Source organism: Leptodactylus fuscus, chromosome 9 (genome assembly GCF_031893055.1).
Source record: "Leptodactylus fuscus isolate aLepFus1 chromosome 9, aLepFus1.hap2, whole genome shotgun sequence".
Taxonomy (NCBI): domain Eukaryota; kingdom Metazoa; phylum Chordata; class Amphibia; order Anura; family Leptodactylidae; genus Leptodactylus; species Leptodactylus fuscus.
In genome coordinates, this window is record NC_134273.1 from 51,849,095 (window position 1) to 51,866,029 (window position 16,935).

Consider the following 16,935-nt stretch of genomic DNA (forward strand, 5'->3'; position numbering starts at 1 on the left):
TTTTCAACACTTTGCCTCCTATAAAAAATTGAATAAAAAGTGATCAAACCATCAGATCTTTCCCCAAATGGTATCAATAGAAACGTCATCTTGTCCCGCATAAAAAGACACCACAACCAGCTCCATACATGGAAATATGAAAAAGTTACAGGTGTTAGAACATGATGACACAATTTTTTTTTTCTATTTTGCAAAGTTTATCATTTTTTTAAAAGTATCAAAACATTTCAAATACTATATAAATTTGGTATCACCGCGTTCGTACTGACGCGTAGAACACAGGTAACATGTCATTTGTACCAAACAGTGAATGCTGTAAAAATTAAACCCATAAGAAAATGGCGCAAATGCATTTTTTCTCCAATTGCGCCTCATTCTGAATTTTTTTCCAGCTTCCCAGTACATTGCACAGCATATTGAATGGTGCCATTACAAAGTACAATTTGTCCCGCAAACAATAAGCCATCATGTGACTCTGTGAACTGAAAAATGAAAAAGTTATGGCTCTTGAAATGTGAGGAGGGAAAAACGAAAATGCGAAACCAAAAAATGTCCTGGTCCTTAAGGGGTTAACAATCAAGGAGACGCAGCTCCCCATATATAATAAAATAGCATGAATCAATATAGTCAATTACAAGTAATCTCCAATGAAGGATATGTGCACCCTCACTGCCATAGGCACACCTAGAAAAAAAACTATGGAAGAGGAGGGGAGGAGGAAGGTCAATAAGCAATAACATTACAATCAAATGGTGTTGAAGTGTAGCACAAGGGAACCTTTTCCTACCATATCCTGGCCAGTTGTTCCAGTTAGTGTATTATAATAACAAAATATACAGCATATTTCATCTGCCTCCACTTATGAGCCACATGTGAAAAAAAGGGGAGTCTCGTACTCTGCTAGAGTCACAGGGCACAGGCTTACAGTATAATGTACAAGTGTCAGTATGAATCCATACAGAGCCCAATGCTGATGTAGTGGTGTATATTGTGACACAATTCTGGTAGGAAGAGCTTAGGGAAGTTAAATAAAAATGGTTCTTCTGTGTGCAGATGATATTCTAGTGTTGCTTGCTCATTTACCAAGGACGTGCCCTAAGGTAATGGCTATGTCTGAACGGTTTGAAAACTACTCATGAGTGAAAGTGAAGTGGGAAATTTTGCAATATTTATTACTTTTTAAAATTTTACTTCAAATTCTATAAATTGCCACTTCAACAACACAATATTGATGTGGCATATGGCATCCATACATAGATAATCAACATGATAATCCTGGTTCTTTTCTGCCTCTCAGGTATAGTTTTCAGGTACATAGAATCCTTTCCATGTCAGCCTTTTCAGATGGAAGCCAGGTTAGGCACACTGACAGCATGACCAGGGGCATAACTTGAGGGGGTGCAGAGGGTACAGTCATACTGGGGCCCAGGAGCCTTAGGGGGTCCATAAGCACTGGTATCAGTATTGCAGCTTCCATCTGGCCCTTAAAGGGGTAGTCCCATGATGCTTGTTCACTAACCTACAGGCTGTTGTGCTCTCTTCACTTCCTGCTTTTCTTGGCACATAAGCCTATGGGCTTAATGTTAGGGCTATTGATGTTTGGCATTTTAAGGGGTAAAATCATGTTAATTTATGTTAATGAATGTTTACATAATAAAATGGCTGATGTGGCCAATTAAATCCACTTCTGTTTCCTGTGATCATTAAAGGGAGCGACTTGCATATGCCCAAGTCATGGTTGTAAATGAATTACCACAGTGTGAAGCTGATGTAGCAGAGCTGGATTTGAGTCAGTTTGCATTACAAACAGAGGTAACCTATCTCAGCCCTTATCAGTCAAATTCAATTAAACCGACTGATAAGAGCTCAGAAATCCTGGAGCTCTCACCTCCCCTATCTGTGTCATTTAAGTAGCGGAGCTTCTCAAACAGCTCCCAGCCCCTCCCTTCCCGCTGATAGCAGGCAGCTACATCACTTGACAAATGAGCAGATAATCCCAAGGGCCATAGAAATGGAGTGTAAACAATGAAGTGAATAAAGTAAGATAGCGGCCAAACAAAGCATTTTTGATAAAGTAATGCATTTAGGAAAAGTCTTAAATCCACATAAACTAGCAGTATAGATAGGATCCTTCTGATGGAACAACCCCTTTAAGCCAAGGAGGCCCACAGATTACCCTAGCCACACTAAGGTTGATTAAACTCCTTAGCACCCGTAACATCACTATCAAGAATTCGCTGTAGGAATGAGGTAGTGGTCCCCAGACAAAAGATTGCACTGGGGCCCACAAGACTTTAGTTACGCCACTGAGCATGAGCTAATTTTTTCCTCCACACTGGACCAACTACTTCAACAGGGCAAGCCATTGCACACACATCCTACCTCATTTCATGGTTGTAAGGTGGCACATGGCACTATTACACATCCTGGAGCTTCCATTTTGTTGCAGTATATAGTGAATGCATACTGCATGCAACAAACCACAGACACAGCGGACTCTGAAACTGAAAAAGGAGTGTGGATTGAAAAAAGTTTCTACGTCCAAAAACCTGAAAACCTGTGCCATTGCATGTTTCAATGCCAACAGCACTACGCACATGTACCTAGTATCGGGGGAATTCCCCAAGTATTTCAATCTCTATGTATGCCATGAGGTGCTGGATTAAAAGTAGGTTTGGTAAAGTATCGAGCACTCAGGAGACATACAAAGACACAGACACACGCAGTACTGTTTCCAAGATAGATCTTGGTTTATTGCAAGCAAGGATAAAGATTATAAAAGAAAATAATGGCTTTATGCCATCTTAAGCGTCACAAAATATATCACATAAAAATATGTATTATAATTGGTTGGAGAATAAAATGGGCGTTTACATATGACGAGCACGTGCATCCATGAGTTAACACAGGAATATCCATGTCCGCCATCTTGAGCACATTAAATCATTCTACTCATTATAGCCAGTAGTCCCTGAGAATGCTTCACATAACATCCCTAATGAGGCCTAGTTCATATCACCATGTCCTTCCCAGAAATGAGGAGTATGGAAACGTTAAAAAACCCCAAACATTCTCAAGGACCCATAACAAGGGGTTCTGATGATGCGCTGATCAACATTTTCAGAAAATCCTATCTCTACATGCCAGGAAAGTTTATACAAAGGTTAAACATGGAGTATATGGAGCAAAATGGCTGAATATTATGAATATGGCTGAATATTCTGTCCTTCTCACTAGGTTGCCTCTGCCTGCTCTAAGTCCACTTCACTCAGTCAGCACCCCACCTCCTCTACCAGTGCCAGAGCTACAAGTGTCAAGAGGAAAAGCAGCAGCATTTCTAGCCAGGCCCAGTACAGTGTCTGTGTAATGGACGAGAGGGTGGTCAGTGCTGCCGAAGTCATTGTAGCACCGAGAAGAACAAAACTTTCCACAGCTAGTGCAGAAAAAAATTACTTTTGGCAAAATGAATCCATGAGATTTTCACACAGCTCCGGCTGCTGCCTCCAAATAATGATGTCACTTCCTCCCTGTAACATGTACCTTTTACTCTACTGCTTATACTGCCTGCTACTCCTAAACTACTACTGCCACTGGCACCACTCAGCCAGACATGTTCTATGGCCTGGCCCATCATATCATGTCGCATTGCCAAAGCAACCACCACTGCCACTACTCAGACAGACATGTTCTGCGGCCTGGCCCATCACTGTTATTCCTCTATACCACACGGTTGGTGCACAGTGTTGGCATAAAAAAAAAAAAAAAAAAATGTGATTTTACATCTGCTCTCATAAAGGGATAGTTTGTGAAAAGTCAATTATTCATCATTTTTAAACTAGGTTCACAGCCACAAATTTGTCTCCCAAATACCATCAAACCTGTACCACTTGATCATCAAAACGGGCAAGTTTTTCTGAAAAAAACATTGCTTTTTGCAATATAACTACCACATGTGTCTAAAAAACCACAAGCAGCTCCCCCACCCAAAAAAGGGTAATTTTTGAAGCTTTATAAAAGTTAAAATGTTTAAAAGCGATTGTGAGAGCAGCAATGACACAGACACAGCTCACTCCCTCAATGCTCTAAATGTGCAACACAGGATGGGGAGGGATTTTAAAAATTTCCATTTGTATGTTCCCTTTGGAGTTTGCTGCTTGCGTATGTTGACATCTAGTGGTCAATATAAAAATTGCACTTATAATTCATTGCTACTGCAGATTGAAATACAAGAGATACATTTTTCCCAATCAAAAGGTTTTTGGAATATCAATAGGTTCACAAAAACCTGTGTGCACAAAATAAAAGGGCAACCTGAACACTCCCTACATGAAAAATAACCCTTTAGACGTATACCCCTATCCAAGGACCAGCATGTGCCCGGTTGATAAATGACCCACTGACCCACTGTTGTGTTTAAGTAAAAAATGGACCAATTATTGACAGCTTCTTTTACATATAGTAGTACTTATTAGCAAACTTCAGACTATCTGACTGTTCCTAAACCTGTGGTGGTTCATTCGTTTTATATAGTTTATATAGTAGAAAAGTCTCTCACAGATCCCCCAGGTCGGCCGATTGTGGCTGATGTGGGAGGTTTGTGCGAGAGGGTTGGCACCTACTTTGATTTTTTTTCTTGCAACCTTTTGAAGTAGGCCTGTCCTTCATGTACATGAGTCTTTGTATTTGGTTCGGATTTCAGAAGATCTTGTTATCCATTTTGATATATGGATTATTACATTTGATGTATAGTCCCTCCATATGAATATTTCACATGAGGTGGGTGTTACAGCTGTGGCTTTGTTTTTGGATTTGAGGGTAGATGGTGATTGGCGACATATATTCTGACATTTATTTGGGACATGCGCTGCATTTGTGCCCATGTGCATGTTGCATATTATGTTAAAGGATGGCTTATTGTCAATACATGTGGCTTTTTCAAGAGTGAGGAATGGGATGAAAAGCCATACTTGTAGGATGCGTATTCAGCTTTCTGCCTAAATGGTATTTCTTTCATGGTAATAATAATAATAATAATAATAAATTTTATTTATATAGCGCCAACATATTCCGCAGCGCTGTACAATTTGTAGGGTTCAAATACAGACAGAAAGATGCATTACAAAGAAAGTCATCTCACAGAATGGGACTGAGGGCCCTGCTCGCAAGAGCTTACAATCTATGAGTGATGTAATTGCTATTACTATTTACTATTTTATATTAAATTTATTTTGGTATTATTTTGAGATTTTTATTCATTGCTATTTGTATTTATTGTTCACTTTTATGGGGAATTATTTTTATTATTTTTGTGGTCAGATTGCTGTTTTGAGGTTTTGGGGTTTTTTTTTAACTCTATTATGGGCATAATCCTTTAGGAGATTGGGTGTACAGAACTCTCCAGCACCGCCTCCATCTTCTTCAGGAATGTCCTCTTCACTGTGTCTTCTTCCAGGGGTTGGCTTCAAACGTCTAGGCCTCGGGCCTAGGGCAAAGCCGACTGCGCATGCCCGCGGCCACAAGAAAAATGGTCGCTTACACAGTATTGTGACAAATATAAAAACAACTGTTACTTACCTATCCTGGGCTCCGGCGCACTCCTTGCAGCTTTCAGCCTTCTTCAGCATTGGCTCAGGCGGGACTTGGGACAAGCCAGCGTCGCATCACATAATGAAGTCGACCTGGCCCACGTGACTTCTGGAACATCACCATAAAGGCCCAAAGCTTGCTGAGAGTAACACTAGATCCAGGCGAGAGGTAAGTAATACTGTTTTTTATTATTCTTTGGGCCCCCGATTATTATACTTTTCAGACCCCGGAGTATAATAATAGTAGTATTTGTTGGGGTTCGTGGGTCCGTGGCCTCACTTACCTATGCCCACTCCTGCTCACAGCCGCTTCTGCTCCCCCTTTCTGTGTTCTATAGCAGAAAGGGAAGCAGGGCGGTCTTGTGCAGGAGCGAGGATAGGTAAGTAAATATGGCCTGTTACCTGCTGTGGTTACTCCAGTAGATAACGGCCTATTAAAAAAAAAGTTATCCTCACCTACCTGTGATCCCGTGATAGAGCAGCCACCACCTCTTCTTTACCCGCGCATAAGACTTCTGCACAGGAGGTCCCACTCTGGCCAAGTTTACATCTGTGTTTGGTATTCAATTCGGGGAGTCCGCTTGGGGACCACCTGAGCGTATTACCGAACGCATTAAAAAGCAGTTAGTTAAGAAAGCACACGGATCCCATAGACTATATTGGGGCCCGTGTGTTTTCCGCGCAGTGTCTGCATGAATCATGTGGAGAAAAAAGTACTTCAAGGAGCACATTTCTCTCCACAGACTCCTTGAACAGAATACCGAACACAGATGTGAACCAGGCCTCAAGCTTTGTTTTCAGAGCAGCCTGTCTTGGGCTGGTTTAGGATAAAAAATTAGAAAAAAAAAAAAAATTGTGAGAATAGTGCCGCCTCACTTCACCTCATTAGAGGTGTGCCCCTGGATGTGAATAAAGGAGCAGGAGACAGGAGAGCAGTTAAAATAGATGATGCTCACAGCTAATGTGGGTACCTATGTATACCTCACTGAAATTGCAGCAGACATACATAATACAAGTTCAAGATGACTTGGTTCTGTGAGCTGTGGCATAGCTAAAGTCTAAGGGGGTCCTAGTGCAATCTTTTGTCCAGGGCCCCCTACCTCATCCCTGTGATGTTGTTATAAGTATGTTCTGTATGTTCTTTTCTGCTTACTTATCTTGCTTTGTCTTCCTAGCAACAGTGAGGTAGTAATGGAGGCGGAGCTGAGCTTCGGGGGAGGAGTTGCTAGATGGAGAGCCATGACAGAATCATGGAATAAAGTGTTCTGAGTAGAGATGAGCGAACAGTGAAATATTCAAGATTCGATATTTGTTTCGAGTAGAGCCTCAATATTCGACTACTCGATCGAATATCGAATCCCATTATAGTCTATGGGAAAAAAATGCTCGTTTCAGGGGAAACCACTATTCGACTAAAGGGGAGTCACCAAGTCCACGAATAGCAGGAGGAGAGTGTTTAGGAGGAGCGCTGTGCAGTTAAATCACACGGACCCCATTATAGTCTATGGGGTCCATGCGCTTTAACTGCACAGCGCTTGCAGTTGCGCTGATAAAAAGTAAGCTCCCTCGTAACCGCAAGTTGCCAGCTCTCCCGACTAGCAAAGATGAGCCTGCGGCAAATCAACACTGGTTCTGCAGCAGGCTCATCCTTGCTAGTCGAAAGAGAGCTGGCAGCTTGCTGTTATGACGGAGCTGCCTTTTTCTCATAGGAATACATTGACCAGCGTTGATTGGCCAGTGTACAGCATTCGGCCAATCAACGCTGGTTCTGCCGGAGGCTCGTCTGTGAGGAGGTGGAGTCTAAAATCGGACCACAATGGGGACTGCTGTGGTCTGATCTTAGACTCCGCCTCCTCACAGACTAGCCTTTGGCAGAACCAGCGTTGATTGGCCGAATGCTGTACACTGGCCAGTTACCGCTGGTCAATTCATTCCTATGAGAAAAAGGCAACTCCCTCTTTACCGCAAGCTGCCTGCTCCAAGCAAGGACGAGCCTGCTGCAGAATCAGCGTTGATTGGCCAAATGCTATACAGTGTAAAAATCAACGCTGGTTCTGAATCAAATATTTACTGTGAATAGCTAGTAGTATTCAATTGAGTATGAATATTTCGAATACCGTAGTTATTCGATCGAATATCTACTCAATCGAATACTACTCATTCATCTCTAGTTCTGATCTATAAAAGTAACTATCACATAGTGGACTTATTTCAGAGGCCATCAGAGTCCCAGGAACTTCAGTTCTTACTGCACTACATTATATTTCAAGGTTAGATCGCACTAAAGTTGTCCTGATGATTTACCTAGTGTAATGAAATGCGAACAGATATAGAGAGTTAATACAGGGCGTGCTATTTTATCTATGTGAGGGACAGTCTGCAGTAATATACCCAGAGAGACAGACAGGTGGTCCGATTAATCAAATGGGTTATAGTGACAGCAGTGAACCTTAGTTTCTGAAGTTAATAGAACTTCTAAGGGATTGGTCTGCAGAGTGTTACATTGTAGCCACCACTCCGTTATATTGTGTGTGGTTGCCTCCGTCCTTTCACTGGCGGGCTTACATATATAAATGACACACCTTAAACCTTATCCATACCCTGCTTTTGTATCTGGAGGGGAGTGGTAGTTGTTTAATTGTTGTGGGGGTTTGACATTCTAATACCAGTGCTTTAGGAGGTACATAAAGTAGCAAAGAGCACATTGATTTAGTATTAGGTCCACTCCCACAGCTCCTACTCCCTTGTGTTTTATGGAGTTTTATTGGTGGCTGATGGATTGTCCATTTTAAACAATATTAAAAGTTATATTTTATATTATTGTTACTTTGGGGGATACCCTTATTAGATTTTCCAAATTTTTGGTAGGCCTTTATCCATTGTGTATTTGAGTGTTACATTAATTTATTTTGAATGTGCCACTGAAAAGTGAAAATTATAATTCTTCCAGAAATACATTTCAATGTCCAAGATGTTATGCCCAATGTCTGTCAGCAGAGTAACACACTCCAAAATATGTTAAACAGGTTATCTCAAGTACATCAATTTATGAAGTGTCTGTCTCTGTTGACATAAGCAGCACACAACATATTACAGACTGAAATGGCATATTTTCGGAAAAAAAATAACTTTCCACCAACTGCTGTGCATTCATTTCTGTAAAATAAATTAACGCAACACTTAAGGTGTAAAAGCGCTTGCTACACCCTTTGACAAATTCCTTGGAGGGTGAAGTTTCCAAAATAGGGTCACATGTCAAGGGATCAAACTTTACTCGCACTGCAGGGGCTCTGCAAAAGCAGAATGTTGTCCAAAAATCTGTCTTAATTTCAAATCATTTTCCTTCCCTTTTGCCCAAATAGCAGTTTATGCACACAAAGACATTGTTCAGTGAGGTATCCCAGGTACACCAATGCAATATATATGGGCAAACGACAGGGTGAAGAAAGGCCAGAGCGCTAGTTGGCATTTAGAGCGCAGATTAGAGTGGTTTTTCATCTGTTTCTTTCATATATGTATCTATTATCTGTACATCTCTCATATCTGTCTTTCTCTCACCTGTCTCTTTCTAATGTCTTGTGTTTCTCTCTCTCTCATACAGTATAATATTATGCAGGTAGTTGTGGAAAAAGTGCTATGAAGTAATAATACTTTCAACTATAGAATTATTATTACCATAGTTTATTTTTGTCAATGAATGAATGAAAAAAAGAGAAATCTACATTTGGTGTGACCAACTTTTGCCTTCATATCAATTGTTCTAGGAACACATTTATACAAAGTTTTTAAAGGTTTTCTCTAAATATTTTGTGATCAGTCTTCTTGCCTTGATTAGTTGCCAGTGGATACGACCATGAATGCAGGAACTTTCTAAGGTCATAAAATCCAACGTGATTTCCTTATTGTGGCCGGGATATCTCTTAATACTTGTAGTGTCCCTATCCTACCCAGCTACAATAAGAAAATCATAATTGGGTTCCTGACATGTCCCAGACCATACAAAGTTTCTGCATTTGTGGTCGTATCCATTGGCAACTGATCAAGACAGACGTCACCACTAAGAAAGTTATAGAAAATCTTTAAAACTCGGCAGAATTTTTAACTACTTATATTTGTAAGAACGTTTAACTTTTAATGATCTACAAATATAAATATGATACTGTTCATGGGCAGTGGTGTAGCTGCCAGGGTGGCGGGGGTGGCAGCTGCCACAGGGCCCAGGGCATTAGGCGCCCGGCGACAGCCACTACCACTGCATTTTTTTTTCTTTTCTTAATAGGCCATTACCAGTTGGAGTTACTCCAGTCGGTAACAGGCCCTATTTACTTACCAATCCTGGCAGTGGTTGGGATTGGTAAGTGACGCCGCGGGCCCCACAAACATCATTATTATACTCAGGGATCTTTTTTTTTTTTTTTTAAATGTAGATTGTGAGCCCCACATAGAGCTCACAATGCACATTTTTCCCTATCAGTATGTCTTTGGAATGTGGGATGGAAATCCATGCAAACATGGGGAGAACATACAAACTCCTTTCAGATGGTTTTCTGCCCTTGGCAGAATTTGAACACCAGGACTCCAGCGCTGCAAGGCTGCAGTGCTAACCACTGAGCCACCGTGTGGCCCCCCCAGGGGTCTTTTTAGACAAGGAAACTCCATTTATTGAGAACTATTTGTGGCATTTGTCACAGCTGTATTTCATTCCATTTTTTCATTGTACACCTGAAAAAGGGGTATTCACCCTGTAACGCGTGGTTTGATATCCTATTAATATTATAAAGGTGAAAGTTTGTGAGTTTGGATGTTTGTGGGTTTGTGTGTTTGTTCCTCAATCACGCAAAACCCGCTCCACCGATTTGGCTGAAATTTTCCACAAACATAGTCACTACACTTGATTGCGCAATAGGCTACTTTTCGTCACAATAGTGGACATACGTTTTTCCCAGGACCCCCACAAAACCCAAACTCACATCACTATCTCTGCAATCTCACACACTTTGGACCATAGCAAGCCACAATATTCATATTACCCTCTACAGCAGAGGTCAGCAACCCCTGGCACACGTGCCAAGAGTGGCACTCCTGCCATATTTCACTGGCACACCAGCAGCACAGGACCTGCAAGAGTTAAATGAAGTCCGAGTCTTCAGTGCTGTGCTAGAGCTGAGGCATAAGGACACTCCCCTTTGAGAGGGGTGCAGGAAACCCAGGGGGTGGAGCTTAATCGCAGGTCTCTGCCTGCAATAGTAGTCTGCATCCTGCAAACATTCCCCGAGGAGGAAAGGAGCTGCTAGCAAAGTGAAACTGAAAAACACACAGGTACATAGGATTACTATTCTCATTAATGTCAGGCATTTGGGGTTATTAGTTTAGTGTTAGTAACTCCATGTGCCTCACATTAATAGGAATAACCCCCATCATGTCCCTCATATTAACCCCTGTGTGCCTCATATTAATAGGAATAACCCCCATCATGTCCCTCATATTAACCCCTGTGTGCCTCATATTAATAGGAATAACCCCCATCATGTCCCTCATATTAACCCCTGTGTGCCTCACATTAATTGGAATAAACCCCATCATATCCCTCATATTAACCCCTGTGTGCCTCATATAAAGGTATAAAGGTTACTACTATGTGAGACATATGGAGCTACTAATAAAAGACCTCAATAATGAAGATACTTAATTATTACCTCCAAGTCTCTCACATATCAGTACCTCTTACACAGGGGTTAATGTGAGGGACATTATGGGGTTAATTGCTATTAATAAGAGGCGCATGGAGTTACTAAACTGTCATGCACAGGGCCAGACTTTATGTTGCTTGCTCAAGAGTATCCTGTGCCCAAAACTTATATGTACTGGCGAAAAATAACAAATCATACAATGTCGTATATCGAAGTATATTAACCTGAAATACCTCTGTCCCAAAGACACTATGTACAGTTTATAACAACACCGTATAGCAGCTGAAATACAAATTACATTCATCACAAAAGTCTCACGTATTCTCAGAATTACAGCAAAAACAAGATACAAAGCTACATTTCATATCCCATCCCTTATACACAGTACGAAAACCTTACCCGTGCCTGTATATACCCTCTTCTACAATCACTGCAGACGAAGTCGCAGGTACCAGCTAGTTTCAAATAAAAGATCATTGGATTGTATTATCATCTCCAGGTGCGCGCAGTTCCTGCCATTGTTGACTCTTTGGGATCATCATCTTGTCCGTACTTCGTCTTCAGTCTACACCCCAGGGTGTTGGTGGGATTCTGCTGCCAGTCATCCCAAAGAGGAACCCTCTAGTAATCAGTTCCCATGCAGATTATGGTGGTTGTGGCTGTACTCCTATCACTGTTTGAATTTAATTTATAAGGGTTTTACACTATGCTCTGCTCGGTGCCCTGTTTGTGTTTTATTTGAGCACTAGCCTCTGGCCGCAACTTCATCTGCGTGTTGTTGGCATCGATGATCCGTCTGCTCTGCCGTTTCGGCAGCTCTCAATATGTCCTGCTGCTGAACTTGTTTCTCGTGCCGTGCCTTTGATTGTTCTGGAATCTCAGCAGCTGGCTGGAACACCATATAATGAGCATGTTTTTGGCATCGAAGATCCGCCTGCTTCGGCGTTTCGGTCGCTTTCAAGCAGAATTGCCGCTGAACTTGTTCCTCGCACCATGATTGTTCCAGCATCTCAGCAGCTCACTGGGACGCCATATACTGAGTGTGTTGTTGGCTGCTCTAAGAGCTGCTTGACACCTAGCTTGCTCAATCCTCTTCAGCTCCGCTTGAGGAGAACTCTGTTGATTTATGGCTACCTTCATAGCTGTCATTGTTTTAGAATATTGCAACAAATTAGATTTTCTTTTTCCGGCATGTTTAAAATTGGCAAACTGCCAATTTGGATTAACCCCTTAGCGACCTTTGACGTACTATTACATAATAGGCGCGAGGTAGTTTGCGCATCATTAAATAAAACTTGCTGTGACATCCTGCTGTGCAAAGTGAGACACATGCATGCTGTATCTCACATTGCATAATACTATCAGCAATCAAAGCATTGCTGATTGAAGTGTCCTAAATAGACACATGAAAAAGTGAAAAAAAGTGAAAAAAAATAAACAGTGTTTGAAAAAAAAAATAAAGTTATAAAGCCCCCAAAATTTCCTTTTTTCTATAGAAAATGAATTATATAAAAAAAACTAAAAATTTATAAAAATAATACATATTTGGTATTGTCACGTCCGTAACAATCTGTACAACAAAATTGAAACAATATTTAATGTACCCGATGAACAGCGGAAAAAAAACCTGAAAAAACCCGCCAAATGTAATGATTTTTCGCCATCTCACCTTACAAAATGTGCTATAAAAAGTGATCAAAAAGTCATATGCACCCCACAACAGTACCAAGAAAAATCACACTTTGTCCCGCAAAAAATAAGCCGCTTACCAACACTCTCAACCGAAAAATAAAAATGTTACGCCTCTCAGAAGATGGCGATACAAAAATCACTGATTTATGTCCCCAAATGTTTTCAAAATGGTGTCACTTCTTTGGGGAATCCACTTTTCTGGTACCTTACAGGCTCTACAAACATGACATGGCATTCAGATACCAAACATCCAAATCTGTACTCCAAAAGCCGTATCGCGCTCCTTCCCTTCTGCGCCCTGCTGTGCGCCCAAACTGCAGTTTATACCCCACATGTATGACACTGGTGTACCCAGGACGCAATGTCATATGTGGATATAAACTGATGTTAGGGCACAGCCGGACACAAAAGGGAAGAAGGGTTATTTGGTTTTTGGAGTACAGACTTAGACGGTTTGATTTTTGGATACCATGACACTTTTGCAGAGACCCTAAAATTGCCCCTACAGAATGGGGTCACTTCTTGGGGAATTCCAGTTTACTAGCACCTCCAGGGCTCTGCAAAAGCAACATGGCCCCCAGAAAGTCCCTCTAACTCTGTACTCCAATAGCTAAAAAGTGCAATGCTCCTTCACTTCTGAGCCTGTCTGTGTGCCCAAGCAGCAGTTTACACCCACCTATATAATTTTTGACCCCCAGGATGGCCCAATTAATAGTTTTAGGAGTGCAGGTCTCTGACAACACAAAGTGGGTGCAACGTATTGGGCACCGAAATGGCATATTTCTTTCAAAATTTCAATTTTCATTTTGTACATTAATTTTTGAGAAGCATTTTTAGTCTCAAAATGATAATACGCCTTGATACATTCCTTGATGGGTGTGGTTTCTAAAATGGGGTCTCCTTTGAGGGGTTTCCATTGTATTGATACTTTAGGGGCTCAGCAAATACAACATGGCACCTCAAAACTACTCCAGCAAAATCTGCCCTCCAAAAGCCAAATAGCGCCCTTTCCATTCTGAGCCGCACCATGTATCCATACAACAGATTATGACCACATATGGGGTATTGCCGTGTTCAGGAGAAATTGTGTAACAAACTGTGGGGGGCTTTTAATTCTTTAACTACTTGCAAAAATTAAAAATATGATGCTAAATGGATGATTTATTGGAAGAAAAAGTAATTTTTCATTTTTACGTCTGAATGTTAATAAAATCTGTGAAACAGCTGTGAGGTCAAAATGCTCACCAAACCCCTAGATAAATTCTATGAGGGGTGTAGTTTCCAAAATGGGGTCACTTTTGAGGTGTTTCCACTGTATTGGTACTCTAGGGGCTTTGTAAATGCGACATGGGATGTGAAAATTATTTCAGAAAAATCTGCCCTCCAAAAGCCAAATAGCGCTCTTTCCATTCCAAGCCCCACCATGTTCCCATACAGTAGATTATGGCCACATATGGGGTATTGCCATATTCAGGAGAAATTGTGTAACAAGCTGCGGGGGGCTTTTTCTCCTTTAACCCCTTGTGAAAATGAAAACTTTGGGGATAAAGTGTCATTTTAGTCATTTTTCATTTACACATCCCAATGTTAGTAAAATCATTGAACCATGCTGCACACTCAGCTCTGCTGCATCTGATGTAGCAGTGCTGAGTGTGCGTTGAACCATGCTGCACACTCAGCTGTGCTGCATCTCTGTGTGTGCTGAGCTCTGCCGCTTCTCTGTGTAGCAGTGCTGTATCAGCACTGCTACATCTGAGATCGGACCACAATGGAAACTGCTATGGATGGATCTTAGACTCCGCCTCCTCCGGCAGAACCAGCGTTGATTGGCCGAATGCTGTACACTGACCAATCAACACTGATCAATGTATTCCTATGCCGAGATGTAGCAGAGCTGGCCGCGCGCTCAGCCTGACTACTCCGGAGATGCTACATCGGAGATGAAGCAGTGCTGGCCACGTGCTCGGCTCGGATAGTCCGAAGATGCAGACAAGCTGAGCGCACGGCCAGCACTACTACATCTCCGCAGTGCTTAGTGTGCATTGAACCATGCTGCACACTCAGCTGTGCTGCATCTGATGTAGCAGTGCTGAGTGTGCATTGAACCATGCTGCACACTCAGCTGTGCTGCATCTGATGTAGCAGTGCTGAGTGTGCGTTGAACCATGCTGCACACTCAGATCTGCTGCATCTCTCCTATAGGAAAAAGTCAGCTCGTGCATATCGCAAGCTGACAGGGATCCCGACCAGATAGAGCCCCAAAGAGCTCTGTGAGTAACATTCCCCCCTAAATAAAGGTAATCCCTAGCTAACCCTGCCTGTAGATCTGTCCCTGTCTCACAGTCACATAGTTCACAGTCTCAAATTAATCGAATGTTAAATTCACCATTCGTCTAAATTGGAGGTCACCTGATTTCGGCCGCCAATTCCTTTTTCCGATTTTTTTTCGATGCCTCCGTTGTCGTAGTTCCTGTCCAACTCCCCTGCGCAGTTATTGGTGCAAAAAACGCACCAGGGAAGGTGGGAGGGGATACAAATTTTTACTGCGTTTGCCTCATGGTATTCGATTGTAATGGAATACCTCGAACGACCTGATATTCGATCGAATATGTATTTGATCGAACAGTGTTCGCTCATCTCTATTGAGTAACAAACATCCAAACTTTCATACTTTTAATATTAGTAGGTTATCTTAGAGAACTAAGCACAGATCTTATGTGGATGTAGAAATGCTCAGATCATTTGTTCATGTAATTTTGGACAGACTGGATGATGTTGAGATCAGGGTTATGTGGGGAAATATCACTTCCAGGACTCCTCCAAAGGGAGTCACACCAAACATTTGATTTGATTTATATATCTGTTGTATTTATGATTTTAATCTTGTTAATTGAAAAAATAAACTATTAATTCTTCTATTTTTGAAAGCATTCTTAGGGTACATGCACACTACGTAACGCCGGGCGTGTATGAGAGCCGTACACGCCGGCATTACGGCAGACTGCCGAACACTTCCCCTTCACTTCAATGGGAGCGCTCGTAACAGCGGCGTTTACGAGCGCTCCCATTGAAGTGAATGGGAAGTGTTCGGCAGCCCTGCTGTAATGCCGGCGTGTACTGCTCTCATACACGCCCGGCGTTACGTAGTGTGCATGCACCCTTAGTTGTGATTTCTCTGCAGATTTTTGTGTTATGGTATACTTTGCATTAGATGAATACATTAAAAAGTATTGAAGCGAAAAGCATTTTATTTGAGCATTTTCCACACCTCTCATATACTTCTCTCTTTCAATCAAGGAGATTGGCAATTTCATTTGTAACTAATATAATTTATTAAAAGGTTAGATTCCAATAGGTGGCAGTAGAGGCACAGTTTTGTTCAATGGACTTATATGCATATTCTTTCTCAGTATTTGTAGCATAGCTTGCATAGCCAATAAGACTTTGTAAACCTGCATGGGTGACCTGCAGTTTCCTCAAGAAAACCCTTCCAATCAGGAACATTCCGGCATCTTCCTTTTAGTGCTAGATTGGCATCTCTGAGGGATGCTTTGAGAATCTCTGCACTCTATTCTATATGTCATGACAACAGTGGCGGATACAGGCTTTGCGGGGCCCTGGGCAATTGCCTTTGGCGGGGCCCTACTTACCTACTTGCCATTACATTCTGACATTACAATAAATATGATGCAGTAATACTCACAGGAGACGTCTCCCCACATTTCCCGTCTCTTCCCTTTGGACCGCCATGACCATTCTTTCAGCTGTGACTTGACTCTGTAAAGTTTGAAACACAGACATCTTTGACTCCTCACTTCTCCATGCACCCGACCCATATATATATATATATATATATATATATATATATATATATATATATATATACAGTCCTATGAAAAAGTTTGGGCACCCCTATTAATCTTAATCATTTTTTGTTCTAAATATTTTGGTGTTTGCAACAGCCATTT